A 17,491-nucleotide genomic window follows, 5' to 3' on the forward strand; every position below is an offset into this window, starting at 1 on the left:
TTTCAAAGAGGTATAAACCTCTAACGTACGCCTAAAATAAACCCATGACGTACGGAGTCAAGAAACAGTTCATGAGGTCAACGGAAGGGAAAGGCCCAGGGCACCAGAACCAAGAGAACCAGGGCGAAAAAGATATTAGAAGAGATTCTCTTTTTGGACGCGGAGGACGAAAGTTCATCACCAAGCGCAGTCTCGCGACCAGGGTCAAGCTATTTTTCTAAGTTAAAAGTAAAACCAGGCCCCGGACTTCGTCCGTTGGGCTCTCGCGCCGTATCTACAACATGTATACCCGCCAGTCCCAGTAACGTACCGTCCCGCGTCGATGGAAAATAGACGACAATCCTCTATTTTAAAAGATAAAATATAATTATCTCTTTGTGCACGAAAATATCTCTTTGTGCGCGACAATTATCTTTTGGTGCGCGTTGGAATAAATCCTAGGAGTCGCCATGGGCCAACGTGGACAAAACCGTAGAGATGACTCTCAACCCTAAAAACAATGAGTACCTCCCCGGTCACGGGTTTATCTTGTTTTTATTATTTTTAATCAATTATTTTATATTTGTTTAATCCGGATCCTTAAGATTCGGATAACCACCTGTATATATGTTTAAGACACGTACGTACGTTAGTTTTATTTTTATTTCTCTCAATCATTAGTATTAAACTTTTATCATGTTATTTGGCAACCCTAAAACTTCTTAGTTATTTCACTATATCTATTAATTAAACAAAATCATCCCCTAGACAATTTATATCTACCCCGCAAGTCCCAATAGTGAAAACTTAGCGGTTACCCGGGCTTTTATTAAAACCTTTGTAGGGAGACTATCAACCACCACGTGGGTTAATGCTAAACCATCCTGAATATGATTCAACCCCTATCTTATATTTTAGTATTAACTATTTAAAACCAAGAATATATATCTCATATCTATAACTAAAAACATTCTCCTTACAATCAATTGAATCTGCTGAGCTGCACTTTCAAGGTTTAAGTAACGAAACAGTGCAGAGTGTGTATATCTTTTACAGAGAACAACCCAACCAAGTTAACAAGTAATTTAAAGAATTAAGACACTTGGCTAATTATTGCCGGACATTTATTATTAATTATTAACATGGTAAGGATAAATATATGTATACGTTTTAATTTTTAAATTCATTAAGCGATTAATATTTAATTATTTTGCCGTTTGCGTTTACAACCTGTTGCATTCTCTGTGACATTAAAGAAAACAGATAATTTATATAATTGGGCCGCTCACCAACCTCTTCCTATGCCGCCTGGATGATGGTGAAATGTTTGTCAAATAGACCATAAAATTCCATCGGATATATAGTCTGGTCTCAAAGTATAAATTTTTCAAAAAATCATGCACTTTAGGCTTAAAGCATAAAACTTGGGGTATGTGTACTTAAATAGGTGTTTAATCGATTGAATATTGGAGGCATTCTCAATCTGCCTCGAGATTTAAGTTAAACTCGATTAAAGTTCGTTTAAAATTGTAAAAGTATATTTTTACTCGCCCCCTTATAATCGGTTTGGAATTTTAGGCCACGCGTCAACCCCGTACGCTCCCTCTTTACTTCTATTACAGGGGGCTTTCATAAAGAGGTTTTCGGCTTTATTTTGAGTGGTTCATATTATTGGAACGTGAAAGTTTAGGGTCCTACAGGTTTTTTTTTGGTTAATTCTCGTACTACTCAAAGTTGAAATTCTTGGGTTCTACCCGTAAATTTCTTGCTCAGTTATGGTGACACACTCTATTCAAAATGCGTGTTCTTGGAATATAACAATAAGGATACACGTAGGCTAAAAACTCCTTCACTTCAATTTCAACCTGCAGTTTCGAAATAGTACTAGATACAAACATAAACTTCGAAACATAAAGCCAAACGGTGAAAAGCAGGCCCAAGAATTTTTCATGAAACGCATAGCATCGTGCGAAGTGGAATTAGCAACTGTAATTAAGAAAAATAAATTTCCTCGGTTTAGTAAGCCGCCGGAGAAAGGAAAGACTGCGGATAAGCTTCAAATCATGGCAATGAAGCGGGATAAAAAATTTATTTTCAAGATTGTACATCGCTTGTCAAGTTCGCGTAGGTGATCTGGAAGAATTTTTCAGTCACGAAAACCAGCCGTTCCCACCTTCTTTGTCACAGAATGGCGAACTTCGATTTGGAAGACCTCATAAAATATGACGAAGTGACTCCGACCATCCCGGAAAAGCACATGGTCGTAATCGATGGGGCGGTCATTGTTAATATGTTAAAGCTCGAAAACGCCAAAACAATTGATAATTACGCCCAAAATTTCGTAGGCTATGTTAGCCGTCAATTTGTTGCTTCAGTTAGGCGAGTTGACATAGTATTCGATGTATATCTCGATCACAGCGGCAAAGCCAATGTGAGACAAAAACGTGGTAAGGGTAAAAACTTAAGAGTTAGAGTGGAGGGTCGAAAAGATTTACCAAAAACTGGTCAGATTTTTTGAGGTTGAACGAAAATAAATAGGAACTCTTCAATTATTTGGCTCAGAAGGTTGCCGGTGAGAATTTTCCGGGCATTGTCGTGGTGACGAACGAAGAAAAAGTCTTATGGATCTTCGCTAATCAAGATTTGAGTCTACTTGCCCTTGCACCCATGAAGAAGCCGACACCAGACTAATTCTACACGTGGCGGACGGTTCTAGTCAAGGCTATTAAAAGATATTAATAAGAACAGTGGAGATCGATGTCGTTGTTTTGGCGATAAGTTGCGCCTCAAAATTTTCAAGTGAAGTTATGTTGGCTTTCGGAGTGGGAAACGCATTTAGATACATTGACGCGACAAGACTTTCCAAAGAAATGGGACGCGATAAAAGTGAAGCTTTGCCTGCATTCCACGCACTAACGGGATGCGATACTCTTGTTTTAGCGGCAAGGGAAAGAAAACTGCTTGGTCAACTTGGAAGTCGTACCAAGATGTGACCCCAGCGCTACAAGAACTGATCAGGGGTATTTCAAAAGCGTGTGTTTCTCGTACTCTTCCTACATTAGAACGATTTGTGGTGTTAATGTACGATCGCTGCAGCTCAGAGAACAGTGTAAACTCTGCGCGACACACACTATTCGCCCAAAAGAATAGGGAAATAGAAAACATTCCACCAACCAGAGATGCTCTTCTGCAACATGTACTTAGAGTTTCGTACCAAGCTAGGCATGTCTGGGGGCAATGTTTGACAAAATGTCCCAAATTACCAAGTCCAAATGAGTTTGGTTGGACTAAATTAGAAAACTCTACGGAATGGCAAGTAAATTGGATGGACAAGCCACCAGCTGATGAAGCTTGTCGAGAAATGTTGAAGTGTGAATGTATTAAAGGGTGTCACGGACGTTGCCGTTGTACAAAAGCTCAACTTCCATGCATAGCCCTTTGCAAATGTGGTGGTTGTGAGAAGGGATTTTAAAAATGAGATTCATCGAACTATTACTTATTCCAAATTACATAATGATAATTGTAAACAAGAATATTTTGTAAACAAGAATATTTTAAAACTGTGTGAAATTCTGTTGCAAATAATTATTTCCTCTTAATTATCGTTTATAATAAAGTTCATAGCATCTATAAACCAATAATCATTTTCATAAGCGTATTTATTAATTTAAACCGAACTTTGAAAAGCCTTATTGTGACTGTGTAACGGGTAATAGCTTGAACTGACGCGAAAAGTAAGATCCCTTATAACGAGAGGGAAAGGCTAAGCGTTGTACTTCCCGCTCGGGAAATTCGTTGTATGAGGAAGCATTCCTAAATAATAATAATAATAATAATAATAATATTTATTTCCCAATATATAAATTGGAGAACAACAAGAAAAGGAGTAACTCCCAGTACAGAGCTTGTTGACCCAGACAAATACAAAACAAAAAAAAAAATACACAAATTAAATTAAAACAAAGAAAATTATAAAAACCAATAGTCATATAAAACCATAGTTATATAGATGAAATCGAAGAGGAATAAAAATAATTATAATATACAATCGTCATTTAAAATTTTTTGATACAATTTAAATTTAAAACAGGCTAGCGTATTACTACACCTTATGTCAATTGGGAGAGAATTCCAATCCCTAACGACACAAAAAAAAAATGAATGAAAAAGTGCATCACATCTAGCTTTACCAATGGCAAATGTCAAAATTTCATGCCTTTCATTAATAATGACATAATCTAGTAAAAGAAAGGTATAATGACAGTAGATTACCCGGTATAAAAAGACGAGACTAGAAAACTGTCTTAGTGCATACATAGGTAAAAAATTCAGTGTCTTTAAACGATCACCATATTGTACTCTATTGCAATTTTGCACATTATTAAACCATGACTGGTTCAATTGATAAGAAGTAAAATGTCTCAAAACCCGTTCAACACTGTCAATATCCTTTCGTAAATGAGGAGACCATACCACAGACCCATATTCCAAAACAGGAATTACCAGAGCCTTAAACTCTATAATAGCTGCTTTTGAACGACCAAAAGTTCTATTAATTAAACCAGTCAAGCGCCTGGCTTTAGAGGTAATATATAAGACATGGTCAGCCCATTTTAAATCACTTGAAATAAAAATCCCAAGTAACTTACATTTAAAGACCCGAGGCAAGATTTGATTAGATACACAATAATCAACATTAAATACATTGCGACGTCTAGTTAAAATGATATATGAACATTTCGATACATTTAGAGACAAGAGATTTCTAATTGCCCAGTCAACGATTATATTTATATCTCTCTGAAGTAACACAGTGTCCGACATAGAGCGCACAGCTCGAGAGAAAGGAATCATCAGCGTAATGCCAAAGGTTAGTATCAGGGGAAATACCAAGGTGAAGATCATGGGCGTACAGAATAAACAGTAAAGGACCCAAAATTGATCCCTGGGGTACGCCAGAGGTAACAGGTTGATAACCCGAAAACTCACCTTGAAAGACAACTCTCTGTTCACGATTCCTTAAGAAATCAGCAACCCAAGCTAGGATAGGACCGCGAATACCCACACCATAAAGCTTAAAAATGAGGCGATCATGAGGAACAGAGTCAAAGGCTTTTTTCCAGTCAAAAATTATGACATGTACATCAGATGGTACACGTAAGTCCAACAAAGAAGCCCATGAATGGAAAGCCTGGACTAACTGCGTTACGCAACTGAAACCCTTTCTAAAACCAAACTGCTTTTCAGGGAGCACGCCAGGCTTAATACATATAGAATTAATGAAATCAGATACAATAGATTCCATAATTTTACAGAAAACAGAGGATAAGGATATAGGATGGTAGGACGCCATATCAGATCTGTCTAAGGAAGAACCCTTATATAGAGGGACAACATTAACCCTTTTCCAAGCAGCCGGAAGTCTGCCTACTTTCAACGAGTAATTTAAAAAGTCAGACAGAGGATACGACACACTATCACGACAAAGCTGTAACATTTTTGGGGTTATCCCATCTGGACCAGGGGAAGAGTTACATTTCAGGTTATTGATAGCAGTGATAACCAAAGATGGAGTAAACAATAAGTTTAGCTCATCATCGACTGGTAGCGGAAGATCATACAAAGTGTCAGCTGGGTTAGGAATTGGGCCAGATTTACAGAAACAAGAACAAAAGTACTCATTGAATTTAGTAGCAATGATGGCACAATCAGTAATGCTATCCCCATTGTTCTTCATAAAGTTTGGAATTGGGAGTTTCGATTTGAGGGCCACAAATTTCCAAAATTTTTTAGGCTCAGAGCGTAAATTATTAGAGAGTTGCCTAACATGATTCGCATAAGAAGTACGAGATAATTCCTTGATCTTATTTGTCAGACGCCTGAATCTAGCTCTATTAAACTCGGTGAAATTGGATTTGAGTTTTTTAAATAGTGTTTTTTTCACATTGGCTAAATGAATTATCTGACCCGTTATCCAAGGATTTGATTTTCGCTTAGGGCGAGAAGTAATCTTAGGAATACTATCATCAAGACAAGCAGAAAACATTGATAACCAATTGTCCCAGGCCTCGTCAATGTCATTTTCTAAATTAAAAACCATGTCCCAAGGAGCGTGACTTATAAGTCCATCTAGCGAGACAATATCAGCATTGCGAAAATCAAAACTTGAACGCTGCACCACCTTATTCTGAGATACTGTACAAATTAATTCACCAGTCACAGCATTATGATCACAACCAGGTAAATTATCCACAGAGACTACATTCTTAATAAATCTTTTCTCATTAATATACACAAGGTCAAGAGTATTATTATTCCTCGTCTTGTCAGAGACAACTTGATGCAAACCAAGATTTGAGACACATTCGAACATGTCAAGTGATGAGAGGCAATCGGGGGTTGGTTTCGGAAGACCAAGACTAGCCATATTAAAGTCTCCCATTAAGATGAAAATATCATGTTTGTTAATCTCATCAACAATACTATTAAGTAAGGCACAAACACCTATTACATAATCATGGATACACGGCGGAGGGACATAAAGACAACCAATCAAGATTGACCTATCATCCGCCTTAGCAGAAGCAAACACAGCTTCAATTTCAATGCCACCAGGAGAGACACGAACAGAAGGGTCAATATCCAACAAAACCGGAGATAAACTTTGGTTTATGGCTAGCAAGACACCACCGCCCCTAGTAGCACGATCACGTCGAAACACAATGTAATTACTTTCGAAGAGTTCAGTATCGCAAATATCAGGACCAAGCCAAGTTTCAGTTAACAAAAAAATATCCGGATACATATTGCGAGCTACCACGTCGAGATCACGCAATTTTTGTCTAATACTACGAACGTTAGACAAATAGAAGGATATGGATTCCAGTTTTTTTCGTCGCTTAATTTTAGTTTTTTTGACACCCTGCATCTTAGGAATTTTTATCCCATTAAGAGAATTTTCCTCGAGAGACATACTTGAATTAACAAAAAACGAATCGTCGATTTTCGGCATCCCGCAGTCAAAACAAATAAATTTTGAATCGCACGATAATTTGAAATTTTTTAAATTGTTAGAATAGACACAATCTGAGTGAAAATCGATTTCACGCTCATGACAACGAATACTTTTTTTTGCTACGACGGGCGACTTTTAAGCAAATCTTACACGGAATTTTTCTGGCTGGACCAGGATTTAAATTTATATCACCGGCGAGAAGAATTACGGTGCAAACACACCTAAGGCTAAAATTACGCGACTTAGGCAATCTAGCGTTAGGTTTATGCTTAATAAAAGCAAACTGTTTAGACGGTGAAAACACATCGAACGAGTAAGACGAGGATTGTCTCGCAAATTCGATATACGAATAATCAGATACATTTGAAGCACAAAAATCGACATAGCACCCGAACGCAAATAGTCTCGAAGTAAAAGTCAGAAATAATAAAGAGTAAACTATACCTACGAGACCAGGCAGATACGAAACCTTCATTTTGAGAACTACGGGCCTCGGCAAGCACACAAACACGGAGCAAAATTCAATGCGACCGCACAGTACGACGAATTTTTCTAATTGGTCATGCAAGTTTTCAATTTTTAACTAACTTTAAAGTAATATATTTCTGGTTAAATGAATAATTTTTAAATTGCGATTGAAAGATCAAATATGCTATAGTTTTGCGATCATCAGGCCACCTGGTGAAATAGAGTCGAACCACCGAAAAACGTTAACGTTCTCGTTTGACTCGTCTCTCTTTACTTCAACGTCATCCTTCCGTAGTGCTTTTCCTACTGTAAGGGGAATTCATTCTGTGAACGATATCGTGACAGTATAATTTCGAGTGGCGGTAATTAGGCTTATATTTTTTCTATTTGGCTTTAAAAGTTGACTCGTAAATCTTTTTCGGTCGTGATAAAGATAATTTGTGATTATACTAGCAGTAGGCAAGGCATATTTTGTTTCTTAGTCGGCTTTAGTCAAGGAGTCAAGCTAACTGGTACTGCTAGTACTAGCTCGGTCCCTTCCAGTTCCTACCATTTCTTACTACTAAAAATGCAGTTTTCATCCCAACTGCTAGCAGCCAATCATAGTCTGACTTTTACCTACGTAGGTAATGGGTAGAAAATGGTGGCCGATTTTGAAGGCGGTATTAGAAATTTGTATTTTTATTCACGTTTATCTTAATTAATAAATTTTTCTCGCGATTTTTACTGACTCCCATGTTTCAAAGGGTTCTTAATTTATGGAAAACTAATGTTAGATTGCTCTACTCAGATAAACCTGGAACTATCCCTTTAAGCTTTGATATTGACATCGGTTAATTTACAATATCGGCTAATGATGCTAATCTGTTTATAAAAATTATATCGGAACTTCAAGTGTGACAAAACAGTAGATAACATCAAAATCGAGAGTTAGCAACTTCAAAACCATCTCAACAGAATATCCGAGTTATCATTACATGTGATAATGTAAGATAATGTGACGAAGCGGCTCAGTGAACGTTGGGAAATGGCGTCATACAGTTTTGCTTGACCATCGTCAATGGTCAAGCTAAAATTCCTCTTAAAGTAGTAAATAAGCAACACTTGACGCAGTCTTCTAAGGAGTTATTAGAAAAACAATATATTACGAACAAAAATGGTCTCACTAGATCACAAAAATTATACTTAGCTTGAAAAATTAATATTCAAATCAAAGTAGAAAATTCAGTTAAGCAAAGGCTTAGAGCATTGCCGTCGTCAGTCGGCAATGAAAATAGGAGCTTCCCGCGTACAAAAAATAAGACTCCCGGTAAAGCTGAGGCGCCCCGAATAGCGCGCGGTCTTCACAGCGGCAATCTCCCTTTAGTTTATTCTCAGTATCATATTGATCTTAAGGGCAAAGTATACCAAAAATGTAGCTTCTAAAATCCAGTCCAGTGCTTACAGATTTAGAATATTGCAGTCTAACTGATTTTTACCTCTCCGTGTGACGTAGTCCAGGAGAGGTTCTGTAACGGCCGTGTCTGTGTGTCTGTCTGTCTGTCCGTTGTTACACCCACGTGGCCGCGTTCGCAGTTTGCGTATCGGAGCAAACGTGTTCGCCATTTCCGAACTTCTTTCACAGTCACGGAAATGGCTCCTCTACTTGAGTTCTCACACCACCATCTTCTGGTCTTTGTCCATCCCACACGGACACCAGTCTGTTCTAACTGGCCTCTAATCACCACCATCTTCTGTTCTTTGTCAATCCCACATTGACACCAGTCTGTACTTACACTGGCTTCTAACACCACCATCCACTGGTCTTCCGGCTATTCCACATAGACACCAATCTGTATCATTGGCTTCTACTCCATTATCATCGTTTGGTTTTAGGATATACGCGGCGATCAGCTAGGGTTACGAGAAACGTCTAGCCTCCCTAAGGTGGGAACGCCACCAAAGGTTTTCGCAATTGCGCTTTTTCCTTACTAATATAATGGAAACGAATCGTATATATACCCCAAGTTTTAAAAAAGCGGGCAAGAGGGGTACCCTTCACTTTAAACGTCAATATTAGCAAAGTTTGAGAAGATAATAGGTATAACTTTATTTTAAACGATTTAACTATTATTAATGTTAATTATTGAAGATTAAAATAATTAAAAATAATTATATTTATTTAAATATTAAAGATAAACCTCTCGTGCAAAGGGAGAGATTATCATTGCCTCCTATATCTACCAAGGCCCGTGCATGCGATATATTTCCTTCATTGCCTCCTATATCTATCAAGGCCCGTGCATTGTGATATATTTCATTCATTGCCTCCTATATCTATCAAGGCCCGTGCATTGCGATATATTTTTCAAAACACCAACAAAAATTGGAAACCCCAACTCAGAAACATAATAACATTTTCATTGGATACTTAAGTTTATATAATCTTCTTGACACAGAGAGGTAATATTTTGGTTTTCCCAACTTGTTTTTCGTAAGTTTGGACATTTTTTTAATACTCTAATATGACAACCATATTATTGGCTAATTAGTTAATTAAATATTGATTAATTAGCAAAGCACCAGTTTCTTAATGTTTTTCCTATGTAGCTCTTATTAAAATGAAGTCACACTGAATTTTATTTTTATATAGAAATATACTTACGATACCTAAGAACCTAAAATAATTTTTAAATGGATTAGTGAAAAATCCAATTAATAAACTAAAATAATTGTTTAAGCCATTATATCAAACTAAAAGCTTTCTATTTCCTGTCCAGGGAACAAACTTTTCAATTTAATTCCAAAATTTATTTTTTTCCTAGTAGTTCATACCTTTCTTAAGTACATAAAATAGTTTTTAAAGCCTTAAATGCTTAAGATATTTTAAAATTAATTAAAACATTAATCAAAATATTTTCCCGTGTAACTCATTCAAAAAAACAGTTAGACAGGAAGGCTTTTTTGCGTTTGATAAAGCAACGATAGGCCTATATCCTTGGATATTTTGGATGGTATAAGTTGAAATCTTAATTAGTTATTCAATTAAAACCGCTTCGGTCCGCTAAAGTTGCCTAAACCAATAGATGTCAGTTAAGTCGGGATTTCTAAGATTTCAATTGCAGTAGGAACTATTACCCAAAAAAACTACTATCGATGAGGGTGGATAAAATGGGGGTGTAAACGAGTGTCATAGAATTACTTATGGGCAAGCAGCGATGACAGGATAGATAAGGAGGAAAGAAGTGAAACAACAAAGGTGGTCGCTAGAGTAGCCACATAAATTCTGAGAACTCTTTTACTCCTGTAGCCACAGATAACCCCTTGAGATAAGGAACGCATTATAGTATGGTTCAGGCGCACTTGTCCAAACTACATTATTTCCTATAATGTTTAAAATTGTGTATCCGCCCGCCTTAGTTCGTCTAAATTGACAAATGCGGTTGCACAAAACTAAACGAAAATCTCAATTCGGATTTCGGAAATATACTCGCCACAAAATTGAAAAAACTGACTTATTTTGTATCGTTTCTAAAAGTCAAATTCTGGAAATCGTATGCCTATCGTTGTGTATTTAGTTCTTTCATTTCGCCTACACTTTGTTATGGTGTGATATGCCTGACATAAAGCGTGTTTTTCATTGGTCTTTTTCAATACATCTTTAGATGAACCTTTTTACCTCTCCGAGTGACGTATGTCACGGAGAGGTTCTAATTTCGACGTGTGTGTCTGTCTGTCTGTCTGTCTGTCTGGCTGTTGTTATTGACTTACACCCCAGGGGACCGCGTTCGCAGTTTCCGAATCGAAGCAAATGTGTTCGCTATTTCCGGACCGCATTCACAGTTCCCGGAAAATTCAAAACTTGAGGCTATCCACAATTCAACTGACCACTATTACTTCATCTGACTAGTCAATTGTCCATTCCACATGGACACCAGTCTGTACACACTGGCTTCTAACACCACCATCTTCTGGTCTTTGTTTTTATCCATCCCCCATGGACACCAGTCTGTACATACTGGCTTCTAATCACCACCATCCTCTGGTCTTCGTCCATTCCACATGGACACCAGTCTGTACATACTGGCTTCTAATCACCACCATCCTCTGGTCTTCGTCCATTCCACATGAACACCAGTCTGTACATACTGGCTTCTAATCACCACCATCTTCTGGTCTTTGTCCATCCCACTTGGACACCAGTCTGTACATACTGGCTTCTAATCACCACCATCTTCTGGTCTTCGTCCATTCCACTTGGACACCAGTCTGTACACCTGGCTTCTACTCCATCGTCATCGTTGGGTTTAAGACATTCGCGGCGATCAGCTAGGGTTACGAGAAACGTCTAGCATCCCTAAGGTGGGATCACCACCAAAGGTTTTCGCAATTGCGGTTGTTCTTGCTTTTAGCTGTAGTTCGACACCCTTATATACTACCTATTTGAGTGAGGCGAAGCAACCGGCGTATGCTTCATTTCAAACGCCAATATTAGTCAAGTCTCTCAAGAATGTTTAATTGTTCTTTATCAACACGATGTAACGATCAATAAGGCGAATAACTAACGAAGAAAATGTTAAATATTAATTATATTTATTTTAATATTTAAGATAATCTTGTTTCTCAATTCAAAATTAATACGGAAAGAGATAAAAAGCAGCCTATGTTTTTGTCTGTGTGTGTGTCCGTCCGTTGTTACAGTAGTGCGCTGCGTTAGAAGTTCGTTTTGTTTTGATGTGTAAAGAAATCCTACAGAACCATAATATTCCCTTTATCCTTAATATAAAGTGAATATGTGGAAATATTTTTCGTAATTATGATGCATTTAGTACTTTTGTAGCTTTAAAGCTCTATTTCATTTTGATATTCCAAAGATTTTTTTAAATATTATTATTTAAAATTGATGTTTATATATTACTTAAGCTATACTAGATCTGTTTATAGGATAATCCTTTCTAAAGTGAATACAAGCACAACGCTACTATGTTGGTCAAATGAACTTTTATTTGTCAATAGGCTTAGAGAACCAGAAAGTAAACGCTTGGTTTTCGTTTCTGTAATGCAGAGACATTAACGGTTCAGAGTGAGCCGAAAGTTAAATACACTTTTAAATAATTAGGCTTAAATTTTATAATCATGGTGGAAATCTGGGCCGCGTTCAGCAGAGCCCAGCGCTATGAACAGTGTCCTACATAACGGGATTTTGTTTATGAATTTAGACGTCATGGTGCTCAGCGCTGAGCTAGCGCGGTCTTCAAAGAAAATTGTCGGCATTTTGTATAACGTGACGTAAAACGCGTAGTTCTCAGCTTGGCGAAAAAACCATGGAGGAATTAATACAAATAGCTTGATGATTCTGATGGGACTATAGCTATTTAATTGGCGTGAAATCAGTTGATCACGCGAGAATTTTAAGAGATATGTTAGTTTCTAATTTTAATTATAAAAGGTGTTATCTATCTCTATAAATATGTTATCATAAAATTTTTGTTAAGCCTTGGTACCTTGCACGCTTTATTGCGCTAGCGTCATTTATAAAACGCGGATGACCGGAGAAAAGCTATGACGACAGAGCTCACCGGTAAACATTTCCAAAATCCGCTGTCGTTTTTGGTGAGCTCTGCTGAACGCAGCCCAGACCAGTGAAAGGTCTGATCGTAATCGGATTATAGCTTCGTGTTTTCATGCTTTTTATGATGCGCATTTACTTTCAGTGTGTGTAGCCACAAATAAGCTTTGGTGTTATCATAAGTTTATAAGATATGTTCCATAAGTGTGTCACTCGTTAATGAGAGCTTGTCATGAAGTGACGTAGGTGAAACGTCATAGATTCTCGTAAAGCGACGCCTAGTGAGGCGCTGTCAAAGGCTTAGTACAGACTAAAGAGGAGGATGGACTGCAAAACCGAGTGTAGTCAATTCTCACGTCGTTCTTGAACTAGCTCTCATTAAGCCTCTAACATTACGAAGTATGGGTAGTGACATACTTATGGAACATATCTTATAAACTTATGGTGTTATGTAACGTTAACAATCATGTTGACAAAACTAAGAAAATCGTTGAGGTGAAACGAGAGGATAGTGTTTACATGGCAACCCTGTTGTGAATATGGCTTTGAACATAGAGGGCATACAGTTGAGGAGTAGAAAATTGGGCCTTTACAAACACGTAAAGGTAATATCCCTCCAAAGTTTTATCTCTTCATTTCCCGTTTTTCCCCCATCGGATGATTTTAATGTGTACAAGTATATCATAATTGGATGTAAAATGTCGTCTGATTTAGAGTATATTTGCTATGCTTTGTATACTGCTTTAATATTTCATAAATTTTAACTTAAGAAACATTTCCATATCTGGGTAAATAAGTTTGTAAGTAGTCGTCTTGACTCGGAGAGGTAATATTTTGGTTTTCCCAACTTGTTTTTCAAAAAGTGGGTAGCCCTTAAAAGCGCTTTTTTTTTCTTATTAGATAATCAGGATAAAAAGTTGGCAGTTTTTATCTCTTATTCCCGGTTATTCTTAGCTATCGTTTGACGGGCCCTTCTATCTTTTCGTAATTTCACTATTTCCATATCAGCTGAGTTATTGGTCACAGGGCTCGAACCCTTGTTTGACTCTAGACGTGAGCACAAGCACTTTAGTAGGATGTGGTTTAGAACTACGTCCCATTTTTAAGACAGAAAACAAATTCAAGCAATTGAAATTTCGCTTCCGATATTGAGGTCGACAACTAGAAATAATGATCCCGGGCCCAGGTAGGGTAGCTACGTTCCCGCAGAAATTGAAAGAAAGGGGTAGGTCCACCCTCGATAAAGGGGAGTTTAGGAGTTAGGTAAAGTTAATGTGCCCCTCTCCGCGTTCAAAAAAAGGTACTAAATGACCGCTACCCCCTAGAACATGCAACTAGCACACCTCCCCCTTTTCCTGCATAAGACCCCTCTTTATAGACGCCTTGTGACAGGTCTCTATGTACTAAAATGAACAGCTATAGCGATAGGAAAACAGTGATTGTAGTCAGAGTACGCCAAAACTTGTCTTCAACGCCCCCCCCCATTGTGTATTTAGTCTTCTCGATAATACCACTGGAAGTATCATAAGTTCATAAGATATGTTCCATAAGTTGGTCACTGGTTACCGAGAGCTTGCCATGAAGTAATGGTTGGTGAAACGTCATAGATTTGCAAGCTTAGTACAGACTAACTATGAAGATGGACTGCAAAACCGCAGTAGTCATTCTCGCTTTTCGATGTTGAACTAGCTCTAAGTAAGGCTCTAGCATTACAAAGTATCTGTAGTGTCATACTTCTTTAACATATCTTATATACTTATAGTTGAAGCAACGTTTCCCGAGAGTATGACGAGAAAAGATTTTTCTAGTCTTTGATTACAGCCTCAGTATGAGTTCCTAAATTTTTATCTATTCGACTCCTTATCCTATTGTAAAACCTTTCTCTGAATTCCCTGCCCAATTATCTTTCTTAGAAATTGAGGGGTTCCATTGACAGTTTTCAACTGGTGACTAGACATTATGGAACCGTTATTGGTAGTAAAATTAGGAGTAAAACCTCTAAAATCAATCGATATCCTACTATGCATTTCAAAATAGGTACTGAATTTCGGCGCCATCTACGTTCGTAAAATCAAACTAAGTCTTGGGTGTCTTGGCCCTTAAACAGTGCCATCTTAAGGCATGGGCTATATGTGCTATAGCCCAGGGCCCCAAATTTCTTGTTCAAGAAGTAGACTATGACCGTCACGCTTCGAGGAAATATTAAGTTGTGAACAAACTTTCTAACCAAAATCTCTTTGGACCCCCTTTCTAAAGAGGTTCATAGCCTACATCCATGGCTACAACCACCCTTCAATCTAAACCGTCTTTTCACTCTACTTTACTTAATCTGTTATTTTATGTACTGCCTACATTAATCAAGGCCTGTGCGCGGCGCCGATTTTCATTATTCGTTTGGCAACTTATGTTGCCGAATTCCCTCACCCGAGAGCGCTGTTAGCTGGACTTAAGGAAATTGAAATGTCCGTTTTCTCGCGCTTCGAATTAGAAATGTTCATTTTCCTAGCTTGGAATCTGAAATATTCATTTTCGCGCACGTTTTGGTCCAGCTCGCAATGCCATCTCGCGGTAAAATAGATAGAAAACCCTAATGCTCTCCGATATCGATGCTTACAAGTTTTTATAGTATTATTCTCTTGGGAACCGGTCCCTTCGTTCAAAGTTTCTGTTTTAATTGTCCTGATTACTGACATCTCCTCTAGCAGGACAGTTAAAGATATTTTTACTATAAAAATAAATGAAAATAACTCTTTTAAACGTGAATGTAATTCTTCAAAACATGAATATTTGCGCGAGCGCTTTAGGCCTGATTCGTAAAAATATTTACATACAAAATATATACCTAATATCAGAAGGGAATAAGAGAGAAGGGAGACATTAGAGCCTGCTATGGTAACGAGAGTCCGACCAACCTCAAGAAAACCGCGAAAACTTTGCGCAAGTACACAGCTTTTAACCAATTTACTGCAAATATAGTTCTTTAAGTTCTCCGCGGTATCAGACGGCCTATTTGTCTGCTAGATTTTCATTCTCCAAAGGCTTAGGGCTGTCGATGTTTCGTTCTTGTGTAATTATAACCTCAAGTATGTACTTTATTGAAACTATTTTTTATTTTTTAATATTAATTCAGAATAATTAGTTTTCATCTATTTATTACCTTCAAATTATCTGATTTTGGTATGTTCTCAATTCCCGTGCATCTAAATTAATTCCGCAGCTTGATTTCGTTTATCAACATGAAATTCGGTCATTTTTATCTCCTTCAATGTAAAGTTGTAAACAAAACTACTTTTTATACGTCAACCGAGACGTCACCTTCTTATCTGACGTCTAAGCTAAGACAGAAGTTAGATAGCCAATCAGTGAAGGGTAGTTGATTTGAGGTTAGTAAGACTGTTGTTACGAGTGTAAAGCATTATGGAGATATAAAGTGTGTCCCTTCTCTCTTATTCCCTTCTGATAATATATACATAATATACAACATACATCAAGTACAATCTGATTACCAAATTAAATTATTTATACACTCATTTTGAACTTTCAATAAACCACACTAATCGACTTTTCTTGTTTACCTTTCCTAACGCTAACGGATAACGCGACGCATTGTCCCTCAAACGCTATGCAGCGATGTAAATGTGAGTGATAGGGCAATGTGCAAACCGGAGTTATGAACTTTGCTCTCTTAAATGAGTCGGTTTTAGTTTGAGCACGCGTGGATCTTTTAGGCATATATTTATGAAACTTCAAAATATCCTTAATCATCGCAATTAGGGTCAGTGGGTTTCAGACGAGTAAAAACTATGAGTCGCAAATTTGAAAGTTAAGCTACAAAGAGAAAAAAGGCGCTTGAGGAGCTCTGATCATATCTCAGATAATACATTTCCGGTAACTCTGATACTGTTATTCACTCAAAAATATTTTTCCCAGACATTCCTTGATCTTCTAGGTCCATTTTCAATTTCCCTGATCTTCATTTTGCCAAGTGAGCGTCAATTTGCCAACTCAACAAAATTTTAAGGGGGGGTGCCTACCCCCTTCCCCCCCCCAAGGGATCGCCCATGCGGGTAATCACCATTGTACAATAGCGCCAGAGAGAGATTTGAGGTCCTACGCCACCTCGAGGGGAATCGAAGCAATTCTCTCCTTCCCCGAATCCCCCTACCACCTTTTAACTCGGCAATCTAAGCAGTCGTCTGCTTCTATACTACGATTACCGCCGCCAATTATTTCAGTTGTTATTTTAAGTTTATTAGGCATAAATTATCTCGAATTTTTATTCAAAATAGAAAAACTAATAGAGATAAGTTTACACAATACATATGGTTTCAGATTAATATTATAATAACCAAAGATAAAAGAGTAGGTTACTGCAAGTTTTGTATTCGCCACTTTAACAGTTAAAAAAATTCAGTGTACTCTCCCATCCGGATAAATAGATGAATAAATAAAATAAAAACAAACATTAACTTTGCACGCCT

Source organism: Phalangium opilio, unplaced genomic scaffold (assembly GCF_054372755.1).
Source record: "Phalangium opilio isolate 3A_F unplaced genomic scaffold, DU_Popi_V2 ptg000031l_1, whole genome shotgun sequence".
Taxonomy (NCBI): Eukaryota; Metazoa; Arthropoda; class Arachnida; order Opiliones; family Phalangiidae; genus Phalangium; species Phalangium opilio.